This window comes from Ranitomeya variabilis, chromosome 2, assembly GCF_051348905.1.
Source record: "Ranitomeya variabilis isolate aRanVar5 chromosome 2, aRanVar5.hap1, whole genome shotgun sequence".
NCBI lineage: Eukaryota > Metazoa > Chordata > Amphibia > Anura > Dendrobatidae > Ranitomeya > Ranitomeya variabilis.
Genome location: NC_135233.1, coordinates 1037597059 through 1037624219, shown reverse-complemented (window position 1 = coordinate 1037624219; position 27161 = coordinate 1037597059). Strand labels below are relative to the sequence as shown.

General features: G+C 45.8%; 1 long non-coding RNA gene across 1 annotated transcript in view; it reads right to left on the bottom strand.

The window, feature by feature from the left end:
- Nucleotides 1–27161, bottom strand: part of LOC143808577 (uncharacterized) — a 121484-nt gene that overhangs the window by 74945 nt on the left and 19378 nt on the right. The window lies entirely within an intron of this gene.

Genomic DNA, 27161 nt, shown 5'->3' with positions numbered 1-27161 from the left:
CCCGCCAAAACCTAGAAACAAACTGGGAACCTCTATCGGACACAATGTTCTCCGGAATGCCATGCAAACGAACCACATGCTGAAAAAACAACGGAACCAAATCAGAAGAGGAAGGCAACTTAGGCAAAGGTACCAAATGAACCATCTTAGAAAACCGGTCACAAACCACCCAGATAACTGACATCCTCTGGGAAACCAGAAGATCCGAAATAAAATCCATAGAAAGATGCGTCCAAGGCCTCTCAGGGACCGGCAAAGGCAAAAGCAACCCACTAGCGCGGGAACAGCAAGGCTTGGCCCGCGCACAAGTCCCACAGGACTGCACAAAAGAACGCACATCCCGTGACAAAGAAGGCCACCAAAAGGACCTACCAAATCTCTGGTACCAAAAATCCCAGGATGACCGGCCAACACAGAAAAATGAACCTACGAAATCACTTTACTAGACCATCTGTCAGGAACAAACAATTTCCCCACTGGACAGCGGTCAGGTTTATCAGCCTGAAATTTCTGAAGAACCCGTCGTAAATCAGGGGAGATGGCAGAAAGAATCACCCCTTCCTTCAGAATACCGACCGGCTCAAGGACCCCAGGAGAATCAGGCAAAAAGCTCCTAGAGAGGGCATCAGCCTTAACATTCTTAGAACCCGGAAGATATGAGACCACAAAATCAAAGCGGGAGAAAAACAGGGACCATCGGGCCTGTCTAGGATTCAGCCGTTTGGCAGACTCGAGATAAATCAGATTCTTATGATCGGTCAAGACCACAATACGGTGCTTGGCCCCCTCAAGCCAATGTCGCCACTCCTCAAATGCCCACTTCATAGCCAACTCACAATTGCCGACATCATAATTGCGTTCCGCAGGCGAAAACTTTCGAGAAAAGAAGGCACACGGTTTCATCAAGGAACCATAAGAATTCCTCTGAGACAAAACGGCCCCTGCCCCGATCTCAGAAGCGTCAACCTCAACCTGAAAAGGAAGAGAAACATCTGGCTGACGCAACACAGGGGCAGAAGTAAATCGGCGTTTAAGCTCCTGAAAGGCAGAAACAGCCACAGAGGACCAATTCGTAACATCAGCGCCTTTCTTCGTCAAATCGGTCAGGGGTTTAACCACACTGGAGAAGTTGGCAATGAAACGGCGATAAAAATTAGCAAAGCCCAAAAATTTCTGAAGGCTCTTCACGGATGTGGGCTGGATCCAATCATGAATGGCCTGAACCTTAACCGGATCCATTTCTATAGATGAGGGAGAAAAAATGAAGCCCAAAAAAGAAATCTTCTGTACTCCAAAGAGGCACTTAGACCCCTTCACAAACAAGGCATTATCACGAAGGATCTGAAATACCATCCTGACTTGTTTCACATGAGACTCCCAATCATCTGAAAAAATAAAAATATCATCCAAATATACAATCATGAATTTATCAAGATAATTCCGAAATATATCATGCATGAAGGACTGAAACACAGATGGAGCATTAGAGAGTCCGAATGGCATCACAAGGTATTCAAAATGGCCTTCAGGCGTATTAAACGCAGTTTTCCATTCGTCCCCCTGCTTAATACGAACCAGATTATATGCCCCTCGAAGGTCAATCTTAGTAAACCAACTAGCCCCCTTAATCCTAGCAAACAGATCAGAAAGCAAAGGCAAAGGGTATTGGAATTTGACCGTGATCTTATTCAAGAGGCGATAATCAATACAGGGTCTCAAGGAGCCATCTTTTTTGGCAACAAAGAAAAAACCTGCTCCCAATGGTGAAGATGGCCGAATATGCCCCTTCTCCAAGGACTCCTTCACATAGCTCCGCATGGTGGTATGTTCTGGCACAGACAGGTTGAAAAGTCGGCCTTTAGGGAACTTACAGCCTGGAATCAAGTCAATAGCACAATCACAGTCCCTATGCGGTGGAAGGGAACTGGACTTGGGCTCATTGAATACATCCTGGAAATCTGACAAAAACTCAGGAATTTCAGATGAGGGGGAGGAGGCAATTGACATCACAGGAACGTCACCATGAACCCCCTGACAACCCCAACTAGTCACAGACATAGATTTCCAATCTAATACCGGATTATGCACCTGTAACCATGGGAAACCCAGCACAATAGCATCATGCAAATTATGCAACACCGGAAAACGACAATCTTCCTGATGGGCTGGCGCCATGCACATGGTCAGCTGTGTCCAAAACTGAGGTTTATTTTTAGCCAACGGTGTAGCATCAATGCCCCTCAAAGGAATAGGACTCTGCAAAGGCTGCAAGGGGAAACCACAACGTCTGGCAAATTCTAAGTCCATTAAATTTAGAGCGGCGCCTGAATCCACAAATGCCATGACAGAAAATGACGATAATGAGCAGATCAGGGTCACAGATAACAGAAATTTAGGTTGTACAGTACTGATGGTAACAGAACCAGCGATTCTCTTGGTACGCTTAGGGCAATCAGAAATAACATGAGCAGAATCGCCGCAGTAAAAACACAACCTATTCTGACATCTGAATCCTTGTCGCTCAGCTCTAGGCACAATCCTATCACACTGCATAGGCTCAGGACTGTGCTCGGAAGACAATGCCATAGTGTGCACAACTCTGCGCTCGCGCAAGCGCCGATCAATCTGAATGGCCAGTGACATAGAATCACTCAGACCAGCAGGCGTGGGGAACCCCACCATAAGATCTTTAACGGATTCAGAAAGACCCTTTCTGAAGATTGCCGCCAAGGCATCCTCATTCCATTTAGTCAGTACAGACCATTTTCTAAACTTCTGGCAATATGATTCTGCCGCTTCTTGACCCTGAGACAGGGCCAACAAGGTCTTCTCAGCATGATCCACTGAATTAGGTTCGTCATACAATAACCCAAGTGCCTGAAAAAAGGTGTCTACATTAAGCAACGCCGGATTCCCAGGTTCCAGGGCAAATGCCCAATCCTGGGGGTCACCACGCAGCAAAGATATAATAATTTTAACCTGCTGGATGGGATCACCAGAGGAACGGGGTTTCAGAGAAAAAAAAAGGTTACAGTTATTTTTAAAGCTCAGAAATTTGGACCTGTCCCAAAAAAACAAATCAGGAGTTGGAATTCTAGGCTCTAAAACTGGAGTCTGAACGATATAATCAGAAATACCCTGTACTCTAGCAGCAAGTTGATCCACACGAGAAGCCAATCCCTGAACATCCATACCAGCGCCGAACTCCTGAGCACCCAGAGGCAAAGAGGGAAGAGAAAAAAAAAACACAACAGACTACAGCAAAAAAAATGGCTCAGCACATTCCTTCCCTTCTTTTGAGATGCGGTTAACTCATTGTTGGCCAGTTGTACTGTTATGATCTGGTAGCCTAAGAGCAGCATGGGACGTACTCTGGAGAAGGTGGTATCTGTACTGACCGCAGACCCTGAACCTAACACCGCAACTAGAAGTAGCCGTGGAATGTACCTAGCGCTCCCTAGACATCTCGACACAGCCGGAGGACTAATTACCCCTAGAGATAGAAAAGGGAAAACTATCTTGCCTCAGAGAAAATCCCCAAAGAACAGGCAGCCCCCCACAAATATTAACTGTGAGAGGAGAGGGAAAAACATACACAGACTGAAATGAGAATTTAGCAAAGGAGGCCACTTCTAGCTAAATAGAAAGGACAGGACAGAGTACTATGCGGTCAGTATTAAAACACTAGAAAATATCCACCACAGAAAATACAAAAACTCCACAGCTAACTAAAGACATGGAGGGTATATCTGCATCTCCAGAGAAACCAGCTTGGCTAAACAAATCCTTATACAGACTGTTGTGTATCCGCTTTTTGGGCTCCCCTGGTGGTTGCTGGTGGTATTGGTGACTTGTTTGCACTTTGCTGCTTCTGTTCACCTGCTTCCATCAGCGTTTGGGAGTTTCCTATTTAGCCTTGCTCTCCAGTCATTTCCTTGCCGGTCATCATTGTAACCAGAGCCTTCGGTTGCATGTTCCTGCTACTAGTCTGCTGATCAGCTAAGTGGACTTTGTCCTTTTGTTTTGTATCTTTTGTCCAGTTTGCAGTTTTTGTAATTCTCTGTAGCTGGAAGCTCTTGCGGGCTGAAATTGCCACTCCTGTGTCATGAGTTGACACAGGAGTCTTAAAGTAATTTCAGAATGGTTTTTGAAAGGGTTTTCAGTTGATCGTGAAGTCCTCTTTTGTATCCTTCTGCTATCTAGTAAGTGGACCTCTCTTTGCTAAATCTACTCTCATACTGTGTATGTCTTTTCCTCTTAATTCACCGTTATTACATGTGGGGGGCTGCTATCATCTTTTGGGGTATTTCCCTAGAGGTAAGCCAGGTCTGTTTCTTCCTCTACCAGGCGTAGTTAGTCCTCCGGCTGGCGCGTGGCATTTAGGAAGCCGTAGGTATGCTCCCTGGCTACTATTAGTTGTGTGGTAGATTTAGCTCACGGTCAACTCGAGTTTCCATCACCCGAGAGCTCGTTCGTTATTTATATGTTTCTTACGTTCCCTTGCCATTGGGAACCATGACAGTATGACCGGCCACTGTTAAACTTATTGGCAGAAGAAAGGAGAGAAAAAAGAAGTCTGTAAAAATTTTTTTTTCTTTTTCCCTATGCTTGCTCCATAGTTGGATCAGTTGTATTTCAGCTCTAATTACTGCCTTTGCCTTTCTCTTCTTATAATCCTTGAATGGCTCTGAGCTCACCTGTTTAATGATGGATCCTCAGAGTTTGGCTGCAGGTTTAAATAATCTTGCTACGAAGGTTCAAAATTTACAAGATTTTGTTATGCATACTCCTATTTCTGAACCTAAAATCCCTACACCAGAGGTGTTTTCCGGAGATAGATCTCGGTTTCTGAATTTCAAATATAATTGTAAATTGTTCCTTTCTCTCAGACCTCACTCCTCAGGAGATCCTGTCCAGCAGGTTAAGATTGTAATTTCTTTGCTGCGAGGTGACCCTCAAAATTGGGCATTTTCATTGGCACCAGGGGATCCTGCGTTGCTCAATGTGGATGCGTTTTTCCTGGCTTTAGGGTTGCTTTATGAGGAACCTAATTTGGAGATTCAAGCTGAAAAAGCTTTGATAGCCCTATCTCAAGGGCAAGATGAAGCTGAGATAAACTGCCAAAAATTTCGTAAATGGTCTGTGCTTACTCAGTGGAATGAGTGCGCCTTAGCGGCAAAATTCAGAGAGGGCCTTTCTGATGCCGTTAAAGATGTTATGGTCGGGTTCCCTGCGCCTACAGGTCTGAATGAGTCCATGACAATGGCAATTCAGATTGATCGGCGTTTGCGGAAGCGCAAACCCGTGCACCATTTGGCGGTATCTTCTGAAGAGACGCCAGAGAAAATGCAATGTGACAGAATTATGTCCAGAAGCGAGCGGCAGAATTATAGGCGTAAAAATGGGTTATGCTTCTATTGTGGTGATTCTGCTCATGTTATATCGGCATGCTCTAAACGTACTAGGAAGGTTGACAAGTCTATTTCAATTGGTACTTTACAGTCCAAATTTATTTTGTCTGTAACCTTGATTTGTTCATTATCAGTTATTACCGTGGATGCCTATGTGGACTCTGGTGCCGCTCTGAGTCTTATGGACTGGTCCTTTGCCAGGCGCTGTGGGTTTGATTTAGAGCCTCTGGAAGTCCCTATACCTCTGAAGGGTATTGATTCTACACCTTTGGCTTGTAATAAACCACAGTTCTGGACGCAAGTGACTATGCGTATGACTCCAGACCATCAGGAGGTGATTCGCTTCCTTGTATTGTACAATTTACATGATGTTTTGGTGCTTGGATTACCATGGTTACTGTCATGAATCCCCAATGGCTAGGGATAGCACAGGACAAGCAAAGTACAAACAAATAACGGACGAGCTCTAGGGTGATGGAACCTGGGCTGACTGCTGCCCTACGCCTGACAAACGCAACTAGAGATAGCCAGGGAGCGTGCCTACGTTGGTTCTAGACGCCACGCACCAGCCTAAGAGCTAACTAGTACTGCAGAGAAAATAAAGACCTCACTTGCCTCCAGAGGAATGAACCCCAAAAGATATAGTTGCCCCCTCACATGTATTGACGGTGAAATGAGAGGAAGGCACACACATAGAGATGATATATATAGATTTAGCAAATTGAGGCCCGCTGTAAACTAGAAAGCAGAACGATACAAAAGGGGACTGAGCGGTCAGCAAAAAACCCTAATCAAAAAACCATCCTGAGATTACAAGAACCCATGTGCCAACTCATGGCACATGGGGAGAACCTCAGTCCACTAGAGCTGCCAGCAGCATAGAGACATAATAAGCAAGCTGGACAAAAAAACAAACAACTGAAAATCAGCACTTAGCTTATCCTGAAAGATCTGGGAGCAGGTAGGCAGGAACCAAACAGAGCACATCTGAATACATTGATAGCCGGCAAGGAAATGACAGAAAGGCCAGGTAAAATAGGAAACACCCAGCCTCTGATGGACAGGTGGAAACCAAAGGCCGCAACCCACCAAAGTCACCCAGTACCAGCAGTAACCACCAGAGGGAGCCCACAAACAGAATCCACAACAGTACCCCCCCCTTGAGGAGGGGTCACCGAACCCTCACGAGAACCCCCAGGGCGATCAGGGTGAGCTCTATGGAAGGCACGAACCAAATCAGTCGCATGAACATCGGAGGCGATCACCCAGGAATTATCCTCCTGACCATAACCCTTCCACTTAACCAAATACTGGAGTTTGCGTCTGGAAACACGAGAATCCAAGATCTTCTCAACAACATACTCCAATTCTCCCTCCACCAGCACCGGAGCAGGAGGCTCAACCGAAGGAACAACGGGCACCTCATACCTCCGCAACAACGACCGATGGAACACATTATGAATAGCAAACGATGCTGGGAGATCCAAACGAAAAGATACAGGGTTAAGAATCTCCGAGATCCTATAAGGACCGATGAACCGAGGCTTGAACTTAGGAGAAGAGACCTTCATAGGGACAAAACGAGAAGACAACCACACCAAATCCCCAACAAGAAGTCGGGGACCCACGCGGCGACGGCGATTAGCAAACTGCTGAGTCTTCTCCTGAGATAACTTCAAATTGTCCACCACCTGATTCCAAATCTGATGTAGCCTGTCCACCACCATGTCCACTCCAGGACAATCCGAAGACTCCACCTGACCAGAGGAAAAACGAGGATGAAACCCCGAATTACAAAAAAAAGGAGAGACCAACGTGGCAGAACTAGCCCGATTATTAAGAGCAAATTCGGCCAGTGGCAAAAAAGCAACCCAGTCATCTTGGTCAGCAGAAACAAAACACCTCAAATAAGTTTCCAAGGTCTGATTAGTTCGCTCCGTCTGGCCATTCGTCTGAGGATGGAATGCAGACGAGAAAGACAAATCAATGCCCATCTTGGCACAAAACGTCCGCCAAAATCTAGACACAAACTGGGATCCCCTGTCAGAAACGATATTCTCCGGAATCCCATGCAAACGAACCACGTTCTGAAAAAATAAAGGGACCAACTCAGAGGAGGAAGGCAACTTAGGCAAGGGCACCAAATGAACCATCTTAGAAAAGCGGTCACACACAACCCAGATAACGGACATTTTCTGTGAAACCGGGAGATCAGAAATAAAATCCATGGAAATGTGCGTCCAAGGCCTCTTCGGGATGGGCAAGGATAACAACAACCCACTGGCCCGAGAACAGCAAGGCTTAGCTCGAGCACACACTTCACAAGACTGCACAAAGGTACGCACATCCCTAGACAAAGAAGGCCACCAAAAAGACCTGGCCACCAAGTCTCTAGTACCAAATATTCCAGGATGACCAGCCAACACAGAAGAATGGACCTCGGAGATGACTCTACTGGTCCAATCATCCGGAACAAACAGTCTTTCTGGTGGACAACGATCCGGTTTATCCACCTGAAACTCCTGCAATGCACGTCGCAAGTCTGGGGATACGGCGGACAATATTACCCCATCCCTAAGGATACCAGTAGGCCCAGAGTCTCCAGGAGAGTCAGGCACAAAACTCCTGGAAAGAGCATCTGCCTTCACATTCTTTGAACCTGGCAGGTATGAAACCACGAAATTGAAACGAGAAAAAAACAACGACCAACGAGCCTGTCTAGGATTCAAACGCCTGGCAGACTCAAGGTAAATGAGATTCTTGTGATCAGTCAAGACCACCACACGATGTTTAGCACCCTCAAGCCAATGACGCCACTCCTCAAATGCCCACTTCATGGCCAAAAGCTCCCGATTACCCACATCATAATTGCGCTCGGCGGGCGAGAATTTTCTAGAGAAGAATGCACATGGCTTCATCACCGAGCCATCAGAACTTCTCTGTGACAAAACCGCCCCCGCTCCAATCTCGGAAGCATCAACCTCAACCTGAAAAGGAAGTGAAACATCTGGTTGACACAACACAGGAGCAGAAGAAAACCAGCGCTTAAGTTCCTGAAAGGCCCCCACAGCCGCAGGAGACCAATTAGCAACATCAGCACCCTTTTTAGTTAAATCAGTCAAAGGTTTAACAATACTGGAAAAATTTGCAATGAACCGACGATAAAAATTAGCAAACCCCAAGAACTTCTGTAGGCTCTTAACAGATGTAGGTTGTGTCCAGTCACAAATTGCCTGAACCTTAACGGGATCCATCTCAATAGTAGAAGGAGAAAAAATGTACCCCAAAAAAGAAATCTTCTGGACTCCGAAGAGACACTTTGAGCCCTTCACAAACAGAGAATTGGCCCGCAGAACCTGAAACACCTTCCTGACCTGTAGAACATGAGACTCCCAGTCATCAGAAAACACCAAAATATCATCCAAATACACAATCATAAACTTATCCAGATATTCACGGAAAATATTGTGCATAAAGGACTGAAAGACTGACGGAGCATTGGAGAGTCCAAAAGGCATTACCAAATACTCAATATGGCCCTCAGGCGTATTAAATGCGGTTTTCCACTCATCACCTTGTTTTATCCGCACCAGATTATACGCACCGCGAAGATCTATCTTAGTGAACCACCTAGCCCCCTTAATGCGAGCAAACAAGTCAGTCAATAATGGCAATGGATACTGATATTTGACTGTAATCTTATTCAGAAGGCGATAATCTATACAAGGCCTCAGGGAACCATCTTTTTTTGCCACGAAAAAAAAACCTGCTCCCAGAGGGGACGAAGATGGACGAATATGTCCCTTTTCCAAGGACTCCTTAATATAATTCCGCATAGCAGTATGCTCTGGCAGTGACAGATTAAATAAACGACCCTTAGGGAACTTACTGCCAGGAATCAATTCTATAGCACAGTCACAATCTCTATGAGGAGGGAGCGAATTGAGCTTAGGCTCCTCAAAAACATCCCTATAGTCAGACAAAAACTCAGGGATCTCAGAAGGAGTAGATGAAGCGATAGAAATCGGAGGTGCATCATCATGAACCCCCTGACATCCCCAGCTTAACACAGACATTGTTTTCCAGTCCAGGACAGGATTATGAGTTTGTAACCATGGCAGACCCAGCACTAGTACATCATGTAAATTATACAGTACAAGGAAGCGAATCACCTCCTGATGAACGGGAGTCATGCGCATGGTCACTTGTGTCCAATACTGCGGTTTATTCATAGCCAATGGTGTAGAGTCAATTCCCTTCAGAGGAATAGGGACTTCCAGAGGCTCCAGACTAAAACCGCAGCGTTTAGCAAATGACCAATCCATAAGACTCAGGGCAGCGCCCGAATCCACATAGGCATCAACGGAAATGGAAGACAGTGAAAAAATCAGAGTCACAGACAAAATGAACTTAGGCTGCAGAGTACCAATGGCAAAAGATTTATCAAGCTTTTTTGTGCGTTTAGAGCATGCTGATATAACATGAGCTGAATCACCACAATAAAAACACAATCCATTTTTCCGCCTCTAATTTTGCCGTTCACTTCTGGACTGAATTCTATCACATTGCATAGTCTCAGGTGCCTGTTCAGAAGACACCGCCAACTGGTGCACGGGTTTGCGCTCCCGCAAACGCCGATCAATCTGAATGGCCATAGCCATAGACTCATTCAGACCTGTAGGCGTAGGGAACCCCACCATAATATCCTTAATGGCCTCAGAAAGACCATTTCTGAAGTTTGCAGCCAGGGCGCACTCATTCCACTGAGTAAGCACCGACCATTTCCGAAATTTTTGACAATATATTTCCGCTTCATCATGCCCCTGAGAGAGGGCTAATAAAGCCTTTTCAGCCTGAATCTCCAGGTTGGGTTCCTCATAGAGAAATCCCAATGCCAGAAAAAATGCATCCACACTGAGCAATGCAGGATCCCCTGGTGCCAATGCAAATGCCCAATTCTGAGGGTCGCCCCGCAGGAAAGATATTACAATCCTGACCTGTTGAGCAGGGTCTCCAGAGGAGCGAAATTTTAAAGAAAGAAACAATTTACAATTGTTCCTGAAATTCAGGAAGGTAGATCTATCTCCAGAGAAGAACTCTGGAATAGGAATTCTAGGTTTAGACATGGGAGTGTGAACAACAAAATCCTGTATGTTTTGAACTTTTGCCGCGAGATTACTCAGGCTGGAAGCCAAACTCTGGACATCCATGTTAAACAGCTAAGATCAGAGCCATTCAAGGGTTAAGAGGAGGTAAGAAGCAGCTAGACAGCAATTAAGGGCTAGGCAGCAAAACTCTGAAGGGAAAAAAAAAAAAAAAAAAAATTTCCCTTAAACACTTCTTTTTCTCCTGCTTCAGCCCAAACAATTAACACTTTGTGGGCCGGCTATACTGTCATGAATCCCCAATGGCTAGGGATAGCACAGGACAAGCAAAGTACAAACAAATAACGGACGAGCTCTAGGGTGATGGAACCTGGGCTGACCGCTGCCCTACGCCTGACAAACGCAACTAGAGATAGCCAGGGAGCGTGCCTACGTTGGTTCTAGACGCCACGCACCAGCCTAAGAGCTAACTAGTACTGCAGAGAAAATAAAGACCTCACTTGCCTCCAGAGGAATGAACCCCAAAAGATATAGTTGCCCCCTCACATGTATTGACGGTGAAATGAGAGGAAGGCACACACATAGAGATGATATATATAGATTTAGCAAATTGAGGCCCGCTGTAAACTAGAAAGCAGAACGATACAAAAGGGGACTGAGCGGTCAGCAAAAAACCCTAATCAAAAAACCATCCTGAGATTACAAGAACCCATGTGCCAACTCATGGCACATGGGGAGAACCTCAGTCCACTAGAGCTACCAGCAGCATAGAGACATAATAAGCAAGCTGGACAAAAAACCAAACAACTGAAAATCAGCACTTAGCTTATCCTGAAAGATCTGGGAGCAGGTAGGCAGGAACCAAACAGAGCACATCTGAATACATTGATAGCCGGCAAGGAAATGACAGAAAGGCCAGGTAAAATAGGAAACACCCAGTCTCTGATGGACAGGTGGAAACCAAAGGCCGCAACCCACCAAAGTCACCCAGTACCAGCAGTAACCACCAGAGGGAGCCCACAAACAGAATCCACAACAGGTTACAGTCTCATAACCCAGTCCTTGACTGGAAAGCTATGTCTGTGTTAAGCTGGGGATGTCGGGGGGCTCATGGGGACACTCCTTTGGTGTCCATTTCGTCATCTATTCCATCTGAGATTCCGGCATTTTTGTCTGATTATCGTGATGTTTTTGAAGAGCCTAAAATTGGTTTACTCCCTCCTCACAGGGATTGTGATTGCGCCATAGATCTGATTCCTGGCAGTAAATTTCCAAAGGGTCGTTTGTTTAACCTATCTGTACCTGAACATGCTGCTATGCGCGAGTATATTAAGGAGTCCCTGGAAAAGGGACATATTCGTCCTTCTTCATCACCTTTAGGAGCCGGTTTTTTCTTTGTCTCTAAAAAGGATGGCTCTCTGAGGCCTTGTATTGATTATCGACTCCTGAATAAAATTACAGTCAAATATCAGTATCCGTTGCCTTTGCTGACTGATTTGTTTGCTCGCATAAGGGGGGCTAAGTGGTTCTCTAAGATTGATCTTCGTGGGGCGTATAATTTGGTGCGAATTAAGCAGGGGGATGAGTGGAAAACCGCATTTAATACGCCTGAGGGCCATTTTGAGTATTTGGTAATGCCTTTCGGCCTTTCTAATGCACCTTCTGTCTTTCAGTCCTTAATGCATGATATTTTCCGTGAATATTTGGATAAATTTGTGATAGTGTACTTGGATGATATTTTGATTTTTTCTGATGACTGGGAGTCTCATGTTCAGCAGGTCAGGAGGGTTTTTCAGGTTTTGCGGGAGAATTCTTTGTGTGTAAAGGGTTCAAAGTGTGTTTTTGGGGTTCAAAAAATTTCCTTTTTGGGGTACATTTTTTCCCCTTCTTCTATTGAGATGGACCCTGTCAAGGTTCGGGCTATTTACGACTGGACGCAGCCTACTTCTCTGAAGAGTCTCCAGAAATTCTTGGGCTTTGCTAATTTTTATCGTCGATTTATAGCTGGTTTTTCTGGCGTTGCTAAACCTCTGACGGATTTGACTAAAAAGGGTGCTGATGTTGCCAATTGGTCCCCTGCTGCCGTGGAGGCCTTTCGGGAGCTTAAGCGCCGCTTTTTGTCTGCCCCTGTGTTGCGCCAGCCTGATGTTTCTCTTCCCTTTCAGGTTGAGGTCGATGCTTCCGAGATCGGAGCGGGGGCGGTTTTGTCGCAGAAAAGTTCCGACTGCTCAGTGATGAGACCTTGTGCGTTCTTTTCGCGAAAATTTTCGGCCGCCGAGCGAAACTATGATGTTGGTAATCGGGAGCTTTTGGCCATGAAGTGGGCATTTGAGGAGTGGCGTCATTGGCTTGAGGGTGCCAAACATCAGGTGGTAGTTTTGACTGATCACAAGAATTTAATTTATTTGGAGTCTGCCAGGCGCCTGAATCCTAGACAGGCACGTTGGTCGTTGTTCTTTTCCCGGTTTAATTTTGTGGTCTCGTACTTACCGGGTTCTAGGAATGTGAAGGCAGATGCTCTTTCTAGGAGTTTTGAGCCTGACTCTCCTGGGAATTCTGAACCTGCTGGTGTCCTTAAGGATGGAGTGGTTTTGTCTGCTGTCTCTCCAGATTTGCGACGTGCTTTGCAAGAATTTCAGGCGGATAGACCTGATCGTTGTCCGTCTGGTAGACTGTTTGTTCCTGACGAGTGGACCACTAGAGTCATCTCGGAAGTTCATTCTTCTACTCTGGCAGGTCATCCGGGAATTTTTGGCACCAGAGATTTGGTGGCTAGATCCTTCTGGTGGCCTTCCCTGTCTCGAGATGTGCGTGTTTTTGTGCAGTCTTGTGATGTGTGTGCTCGGGCCAAGCCTTGTTGTTCTAGGGCTAGTGGGTTGTTGTTGCCCTTGCCTATTCCGAAGAAGCCTTGGACGCACATCTCTATGGACTTTATCTCGGACCTCCCTGTTTCTCAGAAGATGTCTGTCATCTGGGTGGTGTGTGACCGTTTTTCTAAAATGGTTCATTTGGTGCCATTGCCTAAGTTGCCTTCCTCATCTGAGTTGGTCCCTCTGTTTTTTTCAAAATGTGGTTCGCTTGCATGGTATTCCGGAAAACATCGTTTCTGACAGGGGTACCCAGTTCGTGTCTAGATTTTGGCGGGCAGTCTGTGCCAGGTTGGGCATTGATTTGTCTTTTTCGTCTGCATTCCATCCTCAGACCAATGGCCAGACGGAACGAACTAATCAAACTTTGGAGACTTATTTGAGGTGTTTTGTGTCTGCGGATCAGGATGATTGGGTTGCCTTTCTGCCGTTGGCGGAGTTTGCTCTTAATAATCGGGCTAGTTCTGCCACTTTGGTTTCTCCTTTCTTTTGCAATTCAGGGTTTCATCCGCGTTTTTCATCTGGTCAGGTTGAATCTTCGGATTGTCCTGGAGTGGATGCGGTAGTGGATCGGTTGCATCAGATTTGGGGACAAGTGGTGGATAATTTGGAATTGTCCCAGGAGAGGACTCAGCAGTTTGCTAACCGCCGTCGTCGTGTTGGCCCCCACCTTCGTGTTGGGGACTTGGTGTGGTTGTCTTCCCGTTTTGTCCCTATGAGGGTTTCTTCTCCTAAATTTAAGCCTCGGTTCATCGGTCCTTATAGGATTTTGGAGATTCTTAACCCTGTCTCCTTTCGTTTGGACCTCCCGGCATCTTTCGCTATCCATAATGTGTTCCATCGGTCGCTGTTGCGGAGATATGAGGTACCGGTGGTTCCTTCTACTGAACCTCCTGCTCCTGTGCTGGTGGAGGGTGAATTGGAATACGTGGTAGAAAAGATCTTGGACTCCCGTATTTCCAGACGGAGACTTCAATATCTGGTTAAATGGAAGGGCTATGGTCAGGAAGATAATTCTTGGGTAACTGCCTCTGATGTTCATGCCTCGGATTTGGTTTGTGCCTTTCATAGGGCTCATCCAGATCGCCCTGGCGGTTCTTGTGAGGGTTCGGTGCCCCCTCCTTAAGGGGAGGGTACTGTTGTGTATCCGCTTTTTGGGCTCCCCTGGTGGTTGCTGGTGGTATTGGTGACTTGTTTGCACTTTGCTGCTTCTGTTCACCTGCTTCCATCAGCGTTTGGGAGTTTCCTATTTAGCCTTGCTCTCCAGTCATTTCCTTGCCGGTCATCATTGTAACCAGAGCCTTCGGTTGCATGTTCCTGCTACTAGTCTGCTGATCAGCTAAGTGGACTTTGTCCTTTTGTTTTGTATCTTTTGTCCAGTTTGCAGTTTTTGTAATTCTCTGTAGCTGGAAGCTCTTGCGGGCTGAAATTGCCACTCCTGTGTCATGAGTTGACACAGGAGTCTTAAAGTAATTTCAGGATGGTTTTTGAAAGGGTTTTCAGTTGACCGTGAAGTCCTCTTTTGTATCCTTCTGCTATCTAGTAAGTGGACCTCTCTTTGCTAAATCTACTTTCATACTGTGTATGTCTTTTCCTCTTAATTCACCGTTATTACATGTGGGGGGCTGCTATCATCTTTTGGGGTATTTCCCTAGAGGTAAGCCAGGTCTGTTTCTTCCTCTACCAGGCGTAGTTAGTCCTCCGGCTGGCGCGTGGCATTTAGGAAGCCGTAGGTATGCTCCCTGGCTACTATTAGTTGTGTGGTAGATTTAGCTCACGGTCAATTCGAGTTTCCATCACCCGAGAGCTCGTTCGTTATTTATATGTTTCTTACGTTCCCTTGCCATTGGGAACCATGACAACAGACCAAGCTGGAAGACAAAACAAGGAAAATAACTGAACAATAAGACCACAGCATGTGGACAGCAAAATCAAGGCCAGAACTTATCTTTGTTGAAAAGAACTGCAAAGCAGAAGAGACCAGGCAGGGATGTGAATCCTCCAGGAACAATGGACAACTGGCACTGACTAAAGGGTGAAGCAAGAGTAAATAGCCCTGTCCAAATAGCAAAAAGTGAAAACACCTGATAAATGCTGTGATTCAGAGACAGCAGCGCTACCACTTACAACCACCGGAGGGAGCCCAAGAGCAGAATTCACAACACTTTACCACTCTGGCGGAGAAAATTGCGTGGGGCCCACGCCAATTTTTTCAGCGATTTAACCCTTTATTTTACAAGCTACAGCGCCCAAATTTTGCACATACATACTACTAACATTAGTAGTGTGGAATATGCAAAAAAAAAAGGGATATGAGATGGTTTACTGTATGTAAACCATGTCTCATATCATGTCGGGTTTGTGAAGGAGAGCGGAAAAGCCGGCAATTGAATTACCGGCTTTTCTGTAAACACCGCTGCGTATTTCTCGCAAGTCACACTGCTGGTCTGTGTGTAATCTGTATTTTTCTCGCCCCCATAGACTTGCATTGGCGTATTTTTTGCGCAATACGCTGGCAAACGCAGCATGCTGCGATTTTCTACGGCCGTATAATACCGTATATTACGGATGCGTAATATACGGCTGATAGGAGCCCCATAGAGATTCATTGGGCCGTGTGTAATGCGTATTTTACGGACGTATTTTCTGCGCTCATACGTCCGTAAGACTCGCTAGTGTGACGCCGGCCTAAGTCTGAGAGTCTCGTAATGGCTCTCATTGACTTATATGGAGAAGTAACTTCCCAGAAAACAATGGAAAGATCCGGCAGGTCACAACAAGCAGAAGACGACCATAGCGGCTCTGAGTACAGAAGAAGACGGTGGTTGGTAAGTTTATTACGAAGTGCAGGGAACATCAGTGATACCAATCTAATGGTAAAATAAAAAAAGCCTGAGGGGTGCTTTCATTAATTTGCCCCAGAATGGGTAGTGATGCTACACAAATGCTGATATGGCAGGCACCAGCTATGACCTTACAAGAGATACCAACCATACACTGTAAGGGCCACTGTGCAGCAGCCTGTCAGCCGTGGTGGCTGCACTCACGTGTGGCCAGTGTTGGAGAAATGATGTATCCCCTGTAAGGCTACTATGTGGGCTAATAAAGACACAGGATTGATGTTATCATAGTGGACCTTGCCACTGAGACTGGTCTTAAGTGATGTGACAGGTAAGGTTTAGCAGGCTGTGACATCATAGGTGTTTGTGGTATAAATTAAAAGCTGGGATCCTCCACTTCCATACAGGCCCCAGAGCGTGTGTGACCTCAGTGGTTGCCAACAGGACAGCACACTCGCGGACTTGGACAAGTGCCTAAGGGGCCTACTCTGCTCAGGTTCTAATTGGTGACTAGTGATGAGCGACAGGCTGGGAAAAGGTGTTATCTGGCCATGCTTGGGTGCTATCCGAGTGTCTTCAGCGTGCTTGAAAAAAATGTTCTAGACCCTGTGGCTGCGTGTTTCATGGCTGTTAGACAGCTGCAATACATGCAGGGATGTTGTGAACTCTATTTTTAGGCTCCCTCTAGTGGTCACAAGCGGTACTGTGTAGTGTTGTCTTTCTGCAGGTTGGCTGCATCAGCTGGTTCGTTATCCTGGTTGGTTTCCTATTTAGCTCACCTGCATACTCAGTTCCTTGCCTGCTATCAATGTATTCAGTGCTCTTCAGATTCCTTGTGATTACCTTGCTCCCAGCCTCTCCAAAACAAGCTAAGTTTTTGTCCGTTCATTTTTTGATTATCAGCATTCATCATGTTTCTTGTCCAGCTTGCTAAGATGTGATTTCCTCGCTTGCTGGTTGCTCTAGGGGACTGAGTTATTCCCCCACCCCGTTAGTTGGTGCGGGGGTTCTTGAAATCTCAGTGTGGATATTTTGTAAGGGTTTTTACTGACCGCACAGACCCCTTTACTATTTTCTGCTATCTAGTATTAGTGGGCCTCATCTTGCTGCACGGGTGCAAAGTATTCAGGATTTTGTTATTCATAGCCCTATGTCAGAACCAAAGATACCCATTCCTGAGTTGTTTTCTGGAGATAGATCTAGGTTTCAGAATTTTAAGAATAATTGTAAGTTATTTCTGTCTCTGAGACCTCGTTCCTCTGGTGATTCCGCTCAGCAAGTTAAAATTGTTATCTCCTTGTTGCATGGCGACCCTCAAGATTGGGCCTTCTCTCTGGCGCCAGGAGATCCTGCATTGCTCAATGTAGATGCATTTTTTCTGGCTCTTGGACTGCTTTATGAGGAGCCTAATTTTGAGAATCAGGCAGAAAAAGCGTTGCTGGCTATCTCTCAAGGTCAGGATGAAGCAGAGGTGTATTGTCAAAAATTTCGGAAATGGTCGGTGCTTACTCAATGGAATGAGTGTGCCCTGGCTGCAAATTTCAGAGAAGGTCTTTCTGAGGCCGTTAAGAATGTTATGGTGGGGTTTCCCACCCCTACAAGTCTGAGTGAGTCAACCAGATGTCTCTCTCCCCTTCCATTTCGAGGTTGATGCTTCTGAGATTGGAGCAGGGGCTGTTTTGTCGCAGAGAAGCTCTGATGGCTCTGTGATGAAGCCATGTGCTTTCTTTTCAAGAAAGTTTTCGCCTGCCGAGCGGAATTATGATGTTGGTAATCGGGAGTTGTTGGCTATGAAGTGGGCATTTGAGGAGTGGCGACATTGGCTCGAAGGAGCTAAACATCGTGTGGTGGTCTTGACTGATCACAAAAACCTGATTTACCTCGAATCTGCCAAGTGCCTGAATCCTAGACAGGCTCGTTGGTCGCTGTTTTTCTCCCGTTTCAACTTCGTGGTCTCATACCTGCCTGGTTCGAAGAACGTGAAGGCTGATGCACTTTCTAGGAGTTTTGTGCCTGACTCTCCGGGAGTTTCTCAGCCGGCTGGTATTCTCAGAGAGGGAGTGATTTTGTCTGCCATTTCCCCAGATTTGCGACGAGTGCTGCAGAAATTTCAGGCGGATAAACCTGACCGTTGTCCACCAGAGAGACTGTTTGTCCCGGATAGATGGACCAGCAGAGTTATTTCCGAGGTTCATTCTTCGGTGTTGGCGGGTCATCCTGGGATTTTTGGTACCAGAGATTTGGTGGCTAGGTCCTTCTGGTGGCCTTCCTTGTCGCGGGATGTGCGTTCCTTTGTGCAGTCTTGTGGGATTTGTGCTCGGGCTAAGCCTTGCTGTTCTCGTGCCAGCGGTTTGCTTTTGCCTTTGCCTGTCCCGAAAAGGCCTTGGACGCACATTTCCATGGATTTTATTTCGGATCTTCCAGTATCTCAGAAAATGTCTGTCATCTGGGTGGTGTGTGATCGTTTTTCCAAGATGGTCCATTTGGTGCCCTTGCCTAAGTTGCCTTCCTCCTCCGATTTGGTTCCTCTATTTTTTCAGAATGTGGTTCGCTTGCACGGCATTCCTGAAAATATTGTGTCTGATAGAGGATCCCAGTTTGTGTCCAGGTTTTGGCGGACTTTTTGTGCTAAGATGGGCATTGATTTATCTTTTTCGTCGGCCTTCCATCCTCAGACTAATGGCCAAACCGAGCTAACTAATCAGACGTTGGAAACTTATTTGAGATGTTTTGTTTCTGCTGATCAGGATGATTGGGTGACTTTTTTGCCATTGGCCGAGTTTGCCCTTAATAATCGGGCTAGTTCTGCTACTTTAGTTTCGCCTTTTTTCTGCAATTCTGGTTTCCATCCTCATTTTTCCTCAGGTCAGGTTGAGTCTTCTGACTGTCCTGGGGTGGATTCTGTGGTGGATAGGTTGCAGCAGATTTGGAACCATGTGGTGGACAATTTGAGGTTGTCACAGGAGAAGGCTCAGCGCTTTGCCAACCGCCGCCGCGGTGTGGGTCCCCGACTTCGTGTTGGGGATTTGGTGTGGCTGTCTTCTCGGTATGTTCCTATGAAGGTCTCCTCTCCTAAATTCAAGCCTCGCTTCATCGGTCCTTATAAGATCTTGGAAATCCTTAACCCGGTGTCTTTTCGTTTGGATCTCCCAGCATCGTTTGCCATTCATAATGTGTTCCATAGGTCTTTGTTGCGGAGGTATGTGGTACCTGTGGTTCCCTCTGTTGAGCCTCCTGCTCCGGTGCTGGTCGAGGGAGAATTGGAGTACGTGGTGGAGAAGATTTTGGATTCTCGTATCTCTAGACGGAGGCTTCAGTATTTGGTGAAGTGGAAGGGCTATGGTCAGGAGGATAATTCCTGCGTTGTCGCCTCTGATGTTCATGCGGCCGATTTGGTTCGTGCCTTCCATGCGGCTGATCCTGATCGCCCTGGGGATTTTGATGAGGGTTCGGTGACCCCTCCTCAAGGGGGGGGTACTGTTGTGAACTCTATTTTTAGGCTCCCTCTAGTGGTCACAAGCGGTACTATGTAGTGTTGTCTTTCTGCAGGTTGGCTGCATCAGCTGGTTCGTTATCCTGGTTGGTTTCCTATTTAGCTCACCTGCATACTCAGTTCCTTGCCTGCTATCAATGTATTCAGTGCTCTTCAGATTCCTTGTGATTACCTTGCTCCCAGCCTCTCCAAGACAAGCTAAGTTTTTGTCCGTTCATTTTTTGATTATCAGCATTCATCATGTTTCTTGTCCAGCTTGCTAAGATGTGATTTCCTCGCTTGCTGGTTGCTCTAGGGGACTGAGTTTCTCCCCCCACACCGTTAGTTGGTGCGGGGGTTCTTGAAATCTCAGTGTGGATATTTTGTAAGGGTTTTTACTGACCGCACAGACCCCTTTACTATTTTCTGCTATCTAGTATTAGTGGGCCTCATTTGCTGAATCTGTTTTCACCCCTGTGTATGTGCCTTCCTCTTACCTCATCGTTATTATTTGTTGGGGGCTTCTATATCTTTGGGGATTATTTCTCTGGAGGCAAGAGAGGTCTTTCTTTCTCTCTAGGGGTAGTTAGTTCCTCAGGCTGGCTCGAGACGTCTAGGATTTTTAGGCACGTTCACCGGCTACTTCTAGTGTGTTTGGATAGGTTCAGATTTGCGGTCAGTCCAGTTTGCCACCTCCCTAGAGCTTGTCCTATGTTTGTTACTTAGCTGGAGTAATTCGTGATCCTCAACCACTAAGGATCATAACACAGGGACTAGCGTAACACCCCAGGTTCCTGGTTGTTACAGTGGCATTGCTTTCCTCACAGGGAGAGTGTTGTCACGCTTGGAAGCAAGGAAGGATCTCTTTCATCAGGTAATCACGAACATGCAACATGTTCACACTCCAGGCCAGAAGGGGGAGCTCTGATCCAGCTTGTGCGTGGTATATATATATATATATATATATATATATATATATATATATATATATATACATATACATATATGTATATATATTCTGGTCTGGAGGGAAAGTCAGTCAGTCTACCAGAGACAGGAACTGAGAGCAGTCAGTCTTTCATAGGGACAGAAGAGAGGGGAAGTGAGAGGGGCTGTGCAGCCAAGAGAGGTGCTGCAGCTCCTGGGAAGAGCAAAGAGCAAAAAAGAACAAGCTGTAGAGAGCATGAAGGGGAAGTGAAGCGCAGGAGAGTGAGGATCTGGGGGTTAGCTGTGACTGGGCTACCTTCACTCTGAAGCGAAGATACCGGTAGCCGGAATCCCAGGGTTGTGAAGGTCTCTATGTCTCATAGCAGAAACCAGCAGGACAGCTGAATTACTCCTGAGGACACAGTAGCGCTTAGAGCCCGGGTCATGATAGAGACCCTGTAAAAAGGCTCAAGTTACCTGTCGTACGGGTAGTGTCCCACCAACCTGGGAGACAGAGAGAACATGTGAGGACCTTGTGAGAGGCCTAAGGCAGCAAGGGACTACAACACCACAGCGCTAGAGGGAAGGCTTCCAACCCCACCTGGTAAAGGGGGACTCCCAACTTGCTTCCAAGCCAGCTGGACCATACCTTCACCTGTGATCCGGTACCCTGGACTGTGGCTGCCTGAGACCTTCAGTAAACCAGGTAAAGAGACTGCAAACCTGTGTCCTCCATTTCTTGCTGCACCACCTACAACCTGTCCCTACCACACCGGGAGCCCTGGGGACCCAGCTTCACCTGTGGGAAGTTATACCATCTCATCTGCCGTAACACCACCCCAGAGGACCCCTTTAAGCAGCATTGGTCGCTCCTGACTGAATGCCACAGGTGGCGTCGCAAACACAAACTTTATTCATATAATCCCTTTAAAGACATTCCCTTTTACATGGGCGCCCTTGGCCACGGACCGGGTCGCAGCTGCTTTAAGTACCGGACCCTATGGCCCTGGCGGGCGTTCCAATAGCCTGTTTGTTAGGTAATCCCTGCATGTGTTGTAGCTGTCCAACAGGGTAATCCCTGCATGTGTTGCTGCTCTTCATGCTTGGATAGCGCCTTTACCAAGGACATTCGCTCATCACTATTGGTGACACTACATGAATGGAGTAAGCTCGAGGCTGAGCCCTCGCTGTACAGTGCGGGTGGCGGCTGTGTCATAGAGCCGGCATCCAAGTCTCACTGGTGCAAATGGAATTGATACAGTCTTGTTAGGCAGATTATATGCGTTTTTACACATCTAATACAAGTCTATGGAGAAAATCTTCACCTAAGGGTATGTTCACACTGGCCGTTTTTGCTTTTTTTCTGCAGCAAAATCTGATTTCTTGGCAGGAAAGAAGCCAGTGCATTTTGCCATAGTCCAGAGTTCACTGCAGTTCATTCTGTGAGGCAGAGCAGCTTCAGTGATGTCACCGCTAATCACTGAAGCTCCGCTCCCAGCAGCTCATTCACCAATGGTTTTCAGCCGGGAAGGTCGCATCTTAGCCCCGTCCAGGTTGAAAACTGTATATCCCCCAGATATGGATTACTGCGTGGGACACAACAACGGACAGGTATGGGTATATTGTTGCTTTTTTATTTTACTTTTATTACAGGAGATCGAGGGCTTCGCTGGGATTAGGCGTTTAAATAAAAATGGAAAACTGTGTTTACTCTTATTTCGAATAAAGGACTTTATTCTGGCTGTGTCTTTATTTACAAACATTACAATTATAGTTATTAGTAATGGATAGGTATTTTATACAGGAAAGAAATATATCTTGGTACCGTGTTAGCCAGTAGATAGAAAAATATTTAGAATTGAGAGTCCTCAGTGGTTGATACCTTTTAATGGCTAACTGAAAAGATGGTAACAAATTGCAAGCTTTCGAGACTACATACGTCTCTTCATCAGGCAAAGACTAAAACAAATTCTAAAGAATCACATATTTATGCACAACATAGTATGGAAAAAAAAAAGGGAGAGGGGAAAAAAAACATGGATAAGCCAGGTGACATGAAGCAGAATTACCATGGGTGATAAACAGTTACGTCCATAAATATTGGGCCAATTCTTAGATAAGGATTGTTTTATTGTCCTGTGATTATGGTCTCTGTTTGATGACCCCACATGGTCTGATGGGCAAGTTCCTTAGTTGTAGTTAGTTGATGTAAAAAGACATAAATCCGTGTGACACATTCATTCCTGCATTTAGAGTGTCAAAGGTCGTCATCAGTTTATATTCCCAGACTCTCCTGTCTTTTTGCGATTTGAAGTTACCTTTTAATACAAGTAATTTCATGTCCATAATGTTATGATTTGGGAGACAGAAATGTATTGCCACAGGTAGATCCATTCTTTTTTCTCTTATTGTGTGGCGATGAGAGTTCATCCTTGTTCTCAGTTTCTGCCCTGTCTCCCCTACATACAGACCCCCAGTTGGACATTTAGTACAAATGATTACGTACACCACATTAGAAGTGATGCAGGTGAATGTACCTGGGATCTTGTAGTCCTGATGTGAGTTGGGGATCTTTATCTTGTCCGTGGTCATTATAAATGGACAGGTTTTACATTTTTTCTGGTTGCAAGGAAAGGTTCCTGCAGCTGTTGGAGAGGACAGGGAGCTCTTGACAATGATGCTTCTTAGATTTGGGGGCTGTCTAAAACACAGTAGTTCTCCAATATCCCACACCAGGATGGATTAAATGCCTGCAAATTCTTCCTGGAAAACACAGGGACTGATGCAAATTCTGTGGTGAAACTTATCAAATTCATCCTCACCCACAATTACTTTGAATTTGACAAGAAGATCTATCTACAGGAGACTGGCACAGCAATGGGAAGTAAAATGGCCCCACAGTATGCAAATCTTTTCATGGCCAAGCTTGAAAGCGACTTTTTGTCCTCATGTCCCATCAGGCCTCTGGCGTACTACCGCTACATTGATGACATTTTAATCATCTGGACGGAGTCTGAACCACAGCTAAACACCTTGGTCGCCTCAGAAAGACCTTTTTGAATCAGGGTTACCATCCAAGAACAATTGAAAATCAGATCACAAGAGCCACCAGAATATCAAGGAATCACCTGCTACATTACAAAACTAAAGAAGAAAATAACCGGGTACCTCTAGTAGTTACCTACAATCCAAATCTGGAGGCGCTAAGGGGAGCTGCACGGAAATTACAATCTTTACTGCAAAAAAGATGCCCGATTACAAGCAATTTTACCAGACCCCCCACTACTGTGTTTTAGGCAGCCCCCAAATCTAAGAAGCATCATTGTCAGAAGCTCCCTGTCCTCTCCAACAGCTGTAGGAACCTTTCCTTGCAACCAGAAAAAATGTAAAACCTGTCCATTTATAATGACCACGGACAAGATAAAGATCCCCAATTCACATCAGGACTACAAGATACCAGGTACATTCAGCTGCGTCACTTCTGATGTGGTGTACCTAATTATTTGTACTAAATGTCCAACTGGGGGTCTGTATGTAGGGGAGACAGGGCAGAAACTGAGAACAAGGATGAACTCTCATCGCCACACAATAAGAGAAAAAAGAATGGATATACCTGTGGCAATACATTTCTGTCTCCCAAATCATAACATTATGGACATGAAATTACTTGTGTTAAAAGGTAACTTCAAATCGCAAAAAGACAGGAGAGTCTGGGAATATAAACTGATGACGACCTTTGACAGTCTCACTGCAGGAATGAATGTGTCGCACGGATTTATGTCTTTTTACATCAACTAACTACAACTAAGGAACTTGCCCATCAGACCATGTGGGGTCATCAAACAGAGACCATAATCACAGGACAATAAAACAATCCTTATCTAAGAATTGGTCCAATATTTATGGACGTAACTGTTTATCACCCATGGTAATTCTGCTTCATGTCACCTGGCTTATCCATGGTTTTTTTCCCCTCTCCCTTTTTCTTTTTTCCATACTATGTTGTGCATAAATATGTGATTCTTCAGAACTTGTTTTAGTCTTGCCTGATGAAGGGACGTATGTAGTCTCGAAAGCTTGCAATTTGTCACCATCTTTTCAGTTAGCCATTAAAAGGTATCAACCACTGAGGACTCTCAATTCTAAATATTTTTTTAGGTATTTTATAGACACCTGAAAGGTGACATCAACCCCGCAAATATTACCCCACTTGCCACCGCTACAGGGCAAGTTCGAAGAGCTGGTCAAAGTGCCAGAATTGGTGCATCTAATAGATGTTCCTTTTCTGGGCAGGTGCGGGCTGCTATTTTTAGGCTGGGGGGCCTATATCAATGAGCTTTAGCAAGGCTGGTTGTCAAAAATGGGGGGGGGACCCCACGCATTTTTTTTGGTAATTATTTAAATAACTAAAAAAAAGCGTGAGGACCCCTCTATTCTTGATAACGGCCTTGCTGAAGCTGGGGGTTGCAGCCCCCAGCTGTGAGTTTTGTCTGGCTGGTTATCAAAAATAGGGGGGGGGTGACCCATGCCGTTTTTTTTTTAATTATTTATAGCACAGGAGCGGCAGATGAATACTCCCATCTGCAGCTCCTACTGTCACTGTAATTAGCGGCTGTAGGTGTCAGATGATGGGAGCAGTAGTCCCATCAGCTGACACCAGTGATCGGAGGTGAAGTTTATACCTCTGATCACAGCTGAGCGCTCCCGCTGTCTTCTGACAGCGTGGGAACCGTGGCGCTGACCGCGGAGATGATTTCCTCGCTGATCAGAAGCAGTGTTTGCCGTGGTGTCCTGCATATGACAGTGTGTCAAACACTGTATTGTCGAACCCTTCATTCAAGTGAATGGGGATCAGGTCCGCTCTGCTGGCTGACAGGCTATATGGATGCATCATGCAGCCTACCATCTAGAGGTAGCAGAGCCGAGTGTGACCTCACATCCTGCTATACTTGACTTTTCTGCAGGAAATACACTGCAAGAAAAGTCAACCTGCGTACTAGCAGCGTTTTTTTTTACCATCTATTCAAGTCAATGGGTGAAAAATGCTGCAAAAACGCTGAAAGAAGTGACATGCCCTATGTCCAAAAAAACGCAGCAAAGCACAAAATACTGATCACACAAAAAACGAATGTGTGTGCATGAGATTTCTGAAATCTCATAGGCTTTGCTGGTAATGGAAAAAGCAGCTGAAAATTAGCATACAAAACGCAGCAAAAAAAAAGCAGCAAAAACTCCCACTGTGAACATACCCTAAGGGCGATTTTCCACGGTCAGGAAACGCTGCGTGTTTGAGGCTGCGTAGAGTCTCAGCGCCTAACACGCAACGTCCAGATGTTACAGCATAGTGGAGGGGGTTTCCTGAAATCCCATCTCCACTATGCATTAAAAGATGCAGGCGGCAGACCCGCGTAAACGGACATGCGGGGCGTCTTTACAGAGCGCAGCATGTCTGTTTACAATGCGGCAAAGCTCTGTCGCCGCACCGTAAATTTACCATAGACTATCATTAGATGCGGTAAAACCACATCTAATGATTAGTCACATGCGTAGTAACTGCAGAAACGCAGCTTACTACGCATGTCTCCTAATTTAAATAAGCTCTTACCTGTCCCACCGCTGGAAGTCCGCATCCACTGCAGTTCTCGCGATAACGGCCGTACACGTGACTGGGGGTTATCTCCGGTCACTAGTCTGTTTCTCATGGTCAGCTGATCAGCTGATGGTGAGAACACTGCAGTGTAGGTGATCACTGGAGAGTTATCTCCAGCGATCATCTACAAGCTCTGCTATGTCTGGATGTCAGGCATCCAGATGGACTCGTCGTGGGACACTCGTTATTAAATCGACTACATCGGACACAGGGAGTATACTGTTGGCTTTTTTTTTTTTTCCAGGAGAAAGAGGGCATCACAGGAATGAGCGTACAATAAAGATGTCAAAACTGTGTGGTGTTTTATTTAATTAAAATGCTTTATTCTGCATGTGTTTGTGCTTTACAGTATTAGCCCTTTACCAATTATAGGATTAGTAATGGTAGGTATCTTATTGACGCCTCTCCATTACTAAGCAGGCTTAATGTCACCTTACAAAGGTGACATTAACCACTTATTACCCCATATGCCACCACTACAGGGCAGTGGGAAGAGAGAGGCTAAGCGCCATTTCTGGGGTGGCTGAGAGCTGATATTTGTAGCCAGGGGGGTCAATATTAATGGCTCCTTCCTAGGCTATGAATATCAGCTCGCAGCTGTCTGCATAGCCTTTCTGGCGATAAATTATAGGGGGACCCCACGTCATTTTTTTGGGGGGTCCCCCTATTTTAATAGCCAGTAAAGGCTAAATATACAGCTGCGGAGGCCATTCGTAGACTGGGAAGATCCATGGGTATTAACCCCTTCCCAGGCTGCAAAAATCGGACCCCCAGTCGCTGGCTTTCCCTCTCTGGCATAGAAAATTGCGCTGGAGCCCACGCCATTTTTTTTCAATTTTTTTTAAAAATTAAACGGATATTGCATTTAAGGCCGGGGTCACACTTGCGA